This window comes from Hyperolius riggenbachi, chromosome 1, assembly GCF_040937935.1.
Source record: "Hyperolius riggenbachi isolate aHypRig1 chromosome 1, aHypRig1.pri, whole genome shotgun sequence".
In the NCBI taxonomy this organism is placed as follows: Eukaryota; Metazoa; Chordata; class Amphibia; order Anura; family Hyperoliidae; genus Hyperolius; species Hyperolius riggenbachi.
The window spans coordinates 414,415,166-414,423,464 of record NC_090646.1 but is presented as its reverse complement, the minus strand read 5'-3'; the positions used below and the strand labels follow the sequence as shown (position 1 = coordinate 414,423,464).

At 45.0% G+C, this 8,299-nt stretch overlaps 1 non-coding gene across 1 annotated transcript; it reads right to left on the bottom strand.

Moving 5' to 3' along the window:
- Positions 1–7,820: 7,820 nt before the first annotated feature.
- On the bottom strand, positions 7,821–7,892 carry TRNAQ-UUG (transfer RNA glutamine (anticodon UUG)). The gene has a single exon. It is a non-coding gene; the product is annotated as a tRNA-Gln (tRNA).
- Between the last annotated feature and the right edge of the window lie 407 nt (positions 7,893–8,299).

Sequence of the window (8,299 nt, the reverse complement as noted above, 5' to 3'; positions counted from 1 at the left end):
CTCGGGTGGGGGTGGCACACAAAAGATATTATTGTGGTCAGACCAAATTTGATCAGCTGGAAAGTCACTGTTCTGTCATTCAGCTACATCAGCCGGGCAAGCATATGGGCTGAAAAGCCACCATCACCTGCACTCTCGTCACGGTGCGCACCAGTCCAGCACAGCCGTCACTACACAAACGGCTGTTTGCAGTCACTGCATACCTTTCACTGCATCTGTGACTGCACATTATACCTGGCAGTCAGTGCATAACTTGCACTTGAATGGATACACTTTCAAACAATTTAAAAATACAACCATCTATTTCAATTAGGGCCGCAAAAGGTCCTCCTGAGTCCTGTATTGTTATTTTTGGTCACTACCTCGGGGGGGGGGGGGCGTGCATGCCTGCCTGCTTCCCTCCTTGCCTAGATGTGTGGTGGTAGACGTTGATCAGGCTCCAACTTCGGAATGCTCGTCCTCAGAATCAGCTGGGGGCAGTGTCCGGCGCCATGTATCGCCAGCTATGGCCAGACAGCCAACATGCCCTTCAACGTCAGCTGCTGATGCCACTGTAGCGCCATCAGCCCAGGGGGGCTCAGCGGTTTGGAAATTTTTTCACGTGTGTGTCTCAGATCGGAGCAAAGCCATCTGTTGTCTCTGCCAGCAAAAATTGAGCCGTGGAAAGGCCAACTGTCACGTAGGGACAAGTGCTTTACGAAGGCACCTGGAGAGAAGGCACAAACAGCTATGGCAAGAACACCTGAGGAAAAGAAGCACCCCTCAAAAGACAAGCAGCGGAGAACAACCGTGGCAGCCGTCACAGGGGGCTTCTGCTGCTCCACGTTCCCATGGTATTGTTCGTGGCTGGGGGGAGGAAGAATGGATACACTTTTAAACAATTTAAAAATACAACCATCTAAACTTTCAAACAATTTAAAAATACAACCATCTAAACTTTCAAACAATTTAAAAATACAACCATCTAAACTTTCAAACAATTTAAAAATACAACCATCTATCATTTTCAAAAAATTTAAAAAAAGGGCAAAAAAACTTGCCCTCCGTAAAACATTCTTGGCAAATGCTTTCGACTTGGTTTGTCTTCCGCTGGCTCAAGGGTCCATCTGACCACAGATGCCTGGTCTGCAAAGCACGGTCAGGGCAGCTACAGCATGGGTCTCAGCAGGCTCCCACTTCGGGCCGCAATCCAACCTTCATTCCCCGCGGTGACAATGGCAGACTTGCCCTCCATAACGGATTCCCGTTAAAGGATTTAAAGTTAATTCATTTCAAATACACAGCAGGGCCTCGAAAGTCCGCCTCCTGTATTGTTATTTTTGGTCACTACCTCGGGGCGGGCGTGCATGCCTACCTGCTGCCCTCCTTGGATGTGTAGTGGTAACTGTTTCTCAGGCTCCACACCGGATTCCATCCCTCATTCCCCGGCCATTACCCGGGGTCACAAATGACAGACTTGCCCGCCTCCATATGATTCTTGTGAAAGGAATGTGGTGTCATCTTTGCCCGCCATAACTGGTTCTCGTTAAAGGATTTAAAGTACATTCATTTCAAATACACAGCAGGGCCTCGAAAGTCCGCCTCCTGTATTGTTATTTTTGGTCACTACCTCGGGGCGGGCGTGCATGCCTACCTGCTGCCCTCCTTGGATGTGTAGTGGTAGCCGTTTCTCAGGCTCCACACCGGATTCCATCTCTCATTCCCCGGCCATTACCCGGGGTCACAAATGACAGACTTGCCCGCCTCCATATGATTCTCGTGAAAGGAATGTGGTGTCATCTTTGCCCGCCATAACTGGTTCTCGTTAAAGGATTTAAAGTACATTCATTTCAAATACACAGCAGGGCCTCGAAAGTCCTCCTCCTGTATTGTTATTTTTGGTCACTACCTCGGGGCGGGCGGGCGTGCATGCCTGCCCGCTGCCCTCCTTGGATGTGTAGTGGTAGCCGTTGCTCAGGCTCCCCCCCGGATTCAAACCCCATATTCCCCGGCCATTACCCGGGGTCACAATGGCAGACTTGCCCGCCTCCACAGGATTCTCATTGTAGCGGTACTGAACAAGTACACAGCAAGTAGAAAATGTAAATTAAAAACAAAACGTAAGCTTTTTAACAATGCCATGGAAAGTTGAGAAGGAAGTCACACATTACCTGACATCACTGAGTGAGGAAGAGCAATCACGCCATGTTGCGCAGTAGTCCAGCATGGCCGTCACTACACAAACAGCTGTTTGCGGTGCGTTACACAGTGAGTTGGTGTGTCAGTGTGAAGCAGTACTCTAATTACACTCCCTGTTTGATGTATACACATGCAAGATGTTTGAAAGCACGTTAGGCCTGCAATTTAGCATTCAATTGATTTCTGCCCTTAAAACGCTGCTTTGCGTCACATCCAGATTTTTCCCCGGGACTTTTGGCATGTATCATACTCCGCCATGCCCCCCTCCAGGTGTTAGACCCCTTGAAACATCTTTTCCATCACTTTTGTGGCCAGCATAATTTTTTCTATTTTTCAAAGTTCGCCTCCCCATTGAAGTCTATTGCGGTTCGCGAATTTTTCCACGAACCGAACCTTCTGCGGAAGTTCGCGAACCCGGTTCGCGAACCGAAAATCGGAGGTTCGCGACATCTCTATAGAGCAGCAGCTCTTCTCTTCCCTCTCCACATTTACAGCCTCCTCTGGCATGTGCAGCAGCCCCTTCTTCCATGCCCAGCTCTCCCATAGGCAGCAGCTGTCCTAGGCTGTGGCCTATGTGGCATCTGTACAAATGGGCCTGCAGTTCCATGTTAGTGGCCACACTCTCTGGATCATGTAGCTGAAATTTTAACAGTGGCAGGAAATAACTCTAACAATTTCGGTTGTAAGATCAATGAATGGCTTATGGGTAGCAAGACCTGATTCCTCTGTGAAAGTTTAAGGCTGTAAGGAGTGCTGTACAGAGGCGTTGTTAGCCTACAGGCCAGTGAAATATTCTGAAAGCCTTGGAGGAGGGATAACAGCACAGCAGTTGATATAGCTGCTGCCTTTGGGCAAGGTGAGGAGAACATTGCGATCGGGGATCATTTGGCCTTCACTGTCACTGAAGATGCGGCATACAGGATCTTTTGGCGATATCAGAGGACACCTGTACACATGATAGTTACCAGCCAATACTGACCTAAGCAGCCATCTCGGTCGAGCCTCATCTAGTGTGTGTACATCCTAGTTGTATCCTTTCTTTACCATATCTTTCTGCAGTAGCTAGGATAAATCCATGCCATTTTACCTCATAAATCTTTATAGCACTAGGAGCTGACAAAATAAGAGTAGAATGACGTTCCAACTTCAAATCTTTTAGGGTTCATAATTAAACTTTCATATACCATTTCCCTCCAAGCAGATACCGGAAGTGAACTCCCTGCATAAAAGGCTCCAGGCATGTAAAGGCAGGAGTCATCATGCCCGCCACCACTCTGTTCAAATGGAAAAGCCCCTGTGAGTGAACATAATGCTTCCAGCCAATGGAGCGCAATCAAGGACACATGCAACTTAGCACCCTCGCAGTAGTTTTTACACGGTAACGGAGGGGAGCATAAGTAAATAGGGGGACTGTGGGCAAATATATTGTTCTACCTGGTGGAAGGAGATTTACACTGCCCCATTTTGTAAATTGTAAAACCAAATTGGTTGTCTATCTTCTTATATGCCCCTGTGGGGCGTTCTACATAGGGAAAACGAAACGTATGTTGCGACAACGTATTTCGGAACATATAGGCAACATAGAGTCAGGGGAGACGTGTTCCCCTGTGGCCTGACATTTTAGAGAGAAGCATGGGGGTAATCTGTCTGGTCTTCATTTTGTGGGGTTGGACAGAATACACCCCACGATTCGGGGCGGCAACTATGACCGTCTTCTTCTACGTCGAGAATCCAGATGGATTTATAACTTAAAAGCTTGTGAACCCCCAGGTTTAAATGATCAATTAAATTTTGCGTACTTCTTGCCGGATTGATGTGCGTATGTTACTAGTCACCAACTTCCTGTTTGTCTACTAACCGATCGGCGTGACTCCTCAGATTATGGTACAAGGGTCTGTATCTACTATAGGTCATTAAAATGTTATTGAACCTGAATGGGATCTATTGGAGGCATAATGTTACTATGCCTAAATATGACTGTACTGGTCATATATTAATGTCATAGATTGTTGGTTTAGGACCTCTCTCTTTATCCATATTCATTTATACGATATGAGGATTGGTAGATAGGTTAGCTAGCCATCTATTCTATATTGTTTTGTATATTGGTAAGTGTTTTGTGGGCGGCTGGGATCATACAGTGCGTCACCATGGCTGGCCTGACATTGGTGTTTTTTCGGGGAGAAGCAGTTTTGCTAGGAGCTGCTGTAATTGTTTCAGCGACGCTGCCTGGTGCCTCCCCCGTAATGAGTGACGTATTTTCGGCTGGAACTGTGTGCTCTCATCCCGCCCACTAGCCTCCCCATTGGTGAATGGCTGTATGTAAAATCGTGACAGCGAGAGTGTAGCCACGCCCCCCCTGAAGAAGCCGGAAGCCGGCGAAACTGTCGGGAACAGCGCACGCCTTGCTGCATGGGACGCCACGCCACCCCGCAATACCCTCGGAGATCTAAGGCCATTACCATCGGTCTGGCATGACTGCCTGTCGCATACCGGGCCGTCAGAGCCGATCTCAGGGATGCCACACCGCCCATGTGTGATCACCGCCATACACTTCTGACTGGTGGTGAATCTGCGCGGAACTTTACACTGCCTATTACGGAGACTGCTGTTATGGAGGAGGACATTCAGGATCCTGCATTGACGAACTGGTGAGAACAATCCATTGTGTTTGATCCTCACTATGAACTTTGTCTGCTTTGCTTCACTAACACGCTGATGCTGCGTTTGTTGCTTATGCTGCTATGAGCTTGGAAGGATCTATGGTTCTAATTCTCTACGTGGCAGTACATCTGTTTGCCAGTTCTCATTATTCATCAAGCCTTGCATGTATTACCCCAGAACTTTAATTTTTTGATCCTTATTTTTTGGTTCTATTTCATGACTTCAGTCAGTGGCTAGTATGAGTGGTGCACCTGGTGTGTGTGGATCTAGAGGCTTGTGTGGTGGGGTGGCCATCCCATGTGTTTTTAATCATTTCTTTTAGGTGATTTTTGTATCAATAAACATTTTCTACATTTGAACTTATTAATGCCTGTATAGTATCTATATCGCACTAGTCAATATTTACACACCACTTCCTATCTTCCTTGGGTATAAATAGGGGGACTGGTGGGCATAAGGACTCCTGACCATTCAAGCCTCCATTTGTACAGGGGAATTCACCTCGGGTATTGTTAGGAACTGTGTACTGCTTGCTCCTGCCTGCTGGTGGCAGTATTGACATGGACTGCCCGCAACTTTCATTGTGCCACCAGCAGAGGGCTCAATGGACTTTTGAGCAGCTTCACATTTCTGCTACCCACCAGCAAGTAGCATGCTACTGCCATTGCAAAGACTTGCAGTTTCCTGTTTGGTCTCTGGATGGCTGCATGGGAACTCTCATTGAGACTGCTCACCACCAGCTGCATCCTCTGTGTATTAATCACATGGCCTATTTATGAACTGCCTCTTCCTCCTGTTGATTACCAGAACTTTGCCGTCTTTTGCAGATCAGAGTCTCAGGAAATAACTGTACCTGTTCCCTTGAATCCTGATTGCTTGTCTGCCTGGTATTGATCTCTGCTTTGTATGACTACTCCTTGCCTGCTGATTTGTGTCCTGTGCTTGATTGTATATATTTGCTTGTTGTATAAATCTCCTGTACATTGCTTGTAAATAGATAGTCAGTGAGGCCTCATTCACATTATGTTCCGCTTGCATTAGCGTTTGCTTTTTCTGTCCCAATTTTTTTTCCGATTCCTGATGCATGGGTGGGCGTTGTGTTTTTGTGAAGCACTTCTTCAGAGCGTTTTTTTAATTCACTCCCTGACGCAAGTCAGGAATTGAGCTCCTTAACCTGGAAAATAATAAATACAATGTATTTATTCTTTAAAATGCGAAAGCAAATGCCCCATAAAGCGATTTTGTGAGCGTTTAGTGCTCTTCCTATACCTTCCATTGAGACAGAATCACCTTACGTCAGGGAGTGAATTACCAAAATGCGTTGGAATGTGCTAACCCCCTCCCCCCCCCTCCCCCCCCCAAAAAAAACCCCACCCAAGTGCCGGGAATCTGAAAGAAAAAACGCCTCAAAATAAGGCCACCGCAGAGGGACACGCAACCCGAACGCAATGTGAACAAGGCCTCAGAGTACTTTACATAAATTGTCGTATATCAATTCCAGACATTGCATGTTCTCCACAAAAATGGTACCAGACTAATGTGAGGAAATGGGCTGTACTATCACTTTTTGTTTTTCCTTGAATCATAAGATATTGACCTGCTCCTTTTGTACACCTATCAACTGTACTCCTCAAGATTCAGTTTGTGGTTTAACCACTTCCAAAGCATTTTTTTAAATGGACCACAATGATTTTCACCTTTCATTGCTCATCCCATTCATTTGCCAATAGCTTAATCACTACTAATCACAATTAAATGATCTATATCTTGTTTTTTTCACCACCAATTAGGCTTTTTGGGGTTGATATTTGTTTTCAGTATTTACTTTATTTTGTATGCATTTTAATGGGATAAACAAGGAAAAAAATTAAAAATAAAAGAAATACACACGCTGTTTCATCCCCTATAGTTTTAATATAAACACTGCTCTGTACATAAAACCCACACATTTTATCTGCCTATTTGTCCTGGTTATCACAAGTTTTTAATTATGTCCCTAGTGCAAAGTATGGTGACAATATAGTATTTGGAAATAAAGGTGTATTTATTTTTTTCTATGGTGTTTTTTTTCCCACTAATCTCACGTGCACGGGAATGCACATGCACGTGCACAGCGGCAGCAGCCCTGTTTGACTTATAAAAACGTCCTGGAGCTGTTAAGAGGCTCTAGCAGGACAATTTTATAAGTCTGCTTGTCATTAAGTGGTTAATATAACAAGCAGGTCTCAGTCCAGTACAGATGCTGTAAAAACAACATTCTCACTTCAAACAAGACTGGTGGGTTACAGTGTATCCCGCTAAAGTTGCCTTAAATCTGAATATACCTTATGTGGGCACTAATGGTGCATCACACCCTAGTCAGATGAAATTAGATTCATTAGCAATAAAAATTGCACTGACTGGGCTTCATTCCCTGGAATGCGCAGGACTCTCATGCTGGCTGGCATGATGAGGCGTAGAGGCCGGTGTCATGACGCGCAGCATGCACGGCAGGGATGTGTTCTGGCGACTTCAGGCCAAAGTTGGCAATTAATGAAACCGCCTGCGGAACCGGGAGAGGAGCCAGGAGGATGCTGGGGGGACCTTGCGGCCTACGATGGGCTGGAGGAAGCCCCAGGTAAGTGAAAATTGTGTTTTTAAAAGGTGCTCCCTTTAAGCATCGGTACAAGGTGGTTTCTTTGTAAGAGTAGTATTAAATTAAGACATAGTAAAATATTGTTAAAGATTACCTATATTGTACTGTTGGAATTAAATACTAGAATAATGGTTATTTTTTATTTTTCCAGGCACCTTATTTACATGAATGCCCTTTATGGTGAGCACTATAACTGGGGAGAAAATTAAGGGAGCATAAAAGCAGGGGCACTATTGTTTTTATGAACTTATATCACTGGCCATCTCTACCATCAGTCTATGTGCACATATTTTAATGGAATCTAAAAAAGCTTCTGTACATCAAAGTATTCCTTAAAATATATAGGTTCCACCGAGATTTGAACTCAGATCGCTGGATTCAAAGTCCAGAGTGCTAACCATTACACCATGGAACCACCTATTTCTTAGTAATGTATCACTCATCTAATTAGTTGAACATGATTCAGAGACAGCAGAATACATTTAGGATTGCTATATTTGCTTCATATATTGCTTAGAATTCCTATACTTGCTTCAGTTCTCTGTTTTAAGCTCTAGTCCATCCTGGTTTTTTTTTGCATATAGTCTGGAATAGTATACAGAGTAAAGCTGTCCGTCTACTCAGATGCGATGTAGTACATTACAGCTCGAAGGTTTGCCATGTGGGGTTTGAAAATTAACCCCACGCACAGCCTCATTCAGTTTTACAACTTGTGTATTGTCACTAGTGATGTAGGCAAACAGCTCAACTACTGTATATAGGTGAGCTGCTCACCGTGAATAGCTATGGGCAGGCTGAACCTGTACTACTTCTGGGTCGCAA